This window comes from Octopus bimaculoides, chromosome 3 (genome assembly GCF_001194135.2).
Source record: "Octopus bimaculoides isolate UCB-OBI-ISO-001 chromosome 3, ASM119413v2, whole genome shotgun sequence".
NCBI lineage: Eukaryota > Metazoa > Mollusca > Cephalopoda > Octopoda > Octopodidae > Octopus > Octopus bimaculoides.
In genome coordinates this window covers 148,848,625-148,851,831 of record NC_068983.1, presented here as the reverse complement: position 1 = coordinate 148,851,831, position 3,207 = coordinate 148,848,625, and the positions used below count along the sequence as shown (strand labels likewise).

Sequence of the window (3,207 nt, the reverse complement as noted above, 5' to 3'; positions counted from 1 at the left end):
TATATATATATATATATATACGTATATGTATTGAAAGTAGTTAGTCTAATTCATTGTCTTGTGTTAGTATCAGAAGAAACGACATAGTCTGTATGTATTGATTAAAATATTGCTACCATTTCAATCTGTAACTGTTCTGTTCATTCATTTGTAAATTTGAAGCATCAGAATAGTATACACGTCGACTACGTTAGTAAAAAAATCTCTGTAGCTTATTTGATGTGATAAAGAATAAATTCGGTGGTTTTAGAATTTCGGACATATGAACGATATCTAAAGTCGTAAGAAGTAACTATTTACAGAGTTAAGAGCTGTAACTGATTTACTTTTTATAAAGAATGTAAATATTTTAATCTAGAACACTGTTCAATTTTTTTAAATCTAAGAATTGATTACTAATTGGTAACTTCTTAATTCTCCTAACATTTGGAGCTTTTGTTTTCCACATTTGAAGTAAATGTTAAACCAATTGTATTGAATTAGTAAAATATAACTACCTCGCGATTTTGTTTTGTTTGAAGCTAGAACTCTTTTTCTCTGAAGGAATTAGTACAATTTCTTTACCGCAATTTGCATCACAGTACAGCTGAACGTAATGTAATTTTATATCCGGCGACACATTTACTGGGAATATCTATATTTAATTACTGAAAAATTATTATACTTATTTATGAAATTATTAATAATTTTAATTTTATTATGATTTTTAATAATTTTAATTTTATTATGAGAAATGTTCCAAAAGTGCTATCCCAATGAAGTGATAATATATTTCAAGTACTTCAGTTCATTCCGACTCCTGGCAAAACCCCACGCTCCACTTTCTTCACCTCAATCAGTTCAGCTTTGTTCAACATTCTTATCAAAGCATCAAAGAAAACATTCAAATGGCATCTCTACAAATTCCTCGAAACAATCCTAGACAAACGACCCATACCAGAATATGTTTCAATGAGCAACAACAACGTGCATGGATGAACAATTTACATATAACATCAACTAATCAGGGTTGTGTTTCCAAATTAGACATGGTTAGGCCATTGCTAGCCGAATCTACCCTGAGCTATTCTGAAATATTCTAAATATTTGGTCACTAAGTTGATAACTTTGGAAGCAGCTTCTTTTAGCTTCAAGAATTCTTTTATCGCAGAAATTCTCAAAGTAACAACACTGAGTAAATCTATTTAGAAATTTAGAAGTAAACGCAAATAAATTGAATTTTCTCCTGAAGGTAAATTATATGGAATAATTAGACGTATGTAAACTGTTTAGTAGTGAGAGACGCTCAGCTCGTGAATATAGCAATACAAATTAAGAAGCCTGCAAAAGTGATTATGATGTTTTATAAGTCTGAAATTCTCCAATCTTTAGAAGGTTTTGAGAAATTTTTAATGTTGCTTTAATTTCGTTATCGAATCCTAAAATCTAATAGGAATGTTTTCACCTACATTTAAGGTTAATTGGAATTTCATTCTTCAGGACAATAATGATGACAATTCGATTGATGTCTGAAAGTTTGCCTGTGAGAGAGTTTGAAGAATTACTTGATTATACTTTCAAGAAAATTCGATCTTATTTTCGATGTAATCGTGCTAAATATTTATTGCATGAGAAAACTTTAAAATCCGAGACGTTACTTCACATTATATAACTTCGGGTATTGTGACACTGAAAAGAGTAAGTGATGTATTGTAATGTATATAAGAATTGAATGAAATGGAATGGAATAGAGTAAACTAGAATGGAATAGAAACTAGAATAGAAATAATTTGCGTTAACGTTGTATACACATTCAAATTCGCTTGGATAGAGCTTAAAAGTGAAGTGCAGAAGATGAACACATATAACGTAGATTGATAAAATAAATAACATAATATAGAAGTTTAGCTACACACAATTGACCTACACGGCTCTCTGATCATTGTTGTGGTCAGGATGCATGCAAGCACTGGGATAAAGATAGCTTCTAAATCTGTTTTGTAGTTAGAGACCGACGTCTCAGTCGTACAGACGAAAGAAAAGAGAAAACTGAATAACTTCGTAGCCGGATTGTTAGTGACATCAGAGATGCGTGTCACAGGAATAATGTCATATAAGGACGAGTATGACATCGAAATTTTATTCATTTTTACATTACTGTCGAAATAAAATATTGCAATACTCTTTAAATGTTTTAAAATATTTAAGATCTTGTTACGCCCATACTGGTGCACTGCCTTTAATGTTGAACGCCCAGTATTCCTGATACAGTTCCTCTTGTATGACTGGAATTGCATATCTGACCATGTTTAGGCACTGAGTGTCGTAACTCGAACTAACGAAGAACGTCTACGTGGTCGTTCGACCTGATAGTCATAGCCGCAAAATGTCTCTTAAATTGAACCCAACCGTCGTAATAAAGTATGTAAATCTAGATGCGTTGTCTAAAGGTAAAAATAAGAAAGACTTTGAATTTAGCTCAGCTCAATCAGGACTAACTTGAGGATAAACAACAGCAAGGATAAGAACATAAACAACAACTAAATCATAGATTCAACTATTAAGCTGTAGTTGATTTTGTTGAATATTAAATGTTTATGACAGTAAGTTTTTACGACATTAATATCAACATATGGAAACTAACTTCATGTATCACAATAAATCTAACTATATTAGAAGATAACAACTAGAAATCGTGTCACTGGCAGAGGTCATTAGAAAATTAAGTGCTCTACTTGAAACATTAGATATTTCCTCTCTTCGACAATCTAACATACTTTAATTTTTTTTCGTTTCACTTTATTGACCTTATTAGGTCAGGTTAAATGGCCATGACATTTCTCATGTTACACTAAAATCTCTCCGCCTATGGGAGAGTTCTATAATCAGGATATTGCTTACATGTAAGTCCCATTGGTATCAGTTTAGCTATCTGAAAATTCTGTCATTGAATCATTATTGGGCAATACATTTAGTGCACGTATTTCCGTGCAGCACTGTTCTGTGTTCAAATCTCTGTACAGTCAAACATCTGAAAATTTATAATTACAGAGTTATTAATCATACGATAAATACCTATATGGGATTCTAGACTTGAAAATATCAAACTTTCTGGTTAGTGGAAGAAGTGAAGATTCATAATATATATATATATATATATATATATACGCACACGCATATACATACATAGATACATACATACATACATACATACATATATATATATAT

At 31.2% G+C, this 3,207-nt stretch overlaps 1 protein-coding gene across 1 annotated transcript in view; it reads left to right on the top strand.

The window, feature by feature from the left end:
• The window catches only part of LOC106876285 (neurogenic protein big brain-like), a 429,470-nt gene that overhangs the window by 125,738 nt on the left and 300,525 nt on the right, over positions 1-3,207 (top strand). The window lies entirely within an intron of this gene.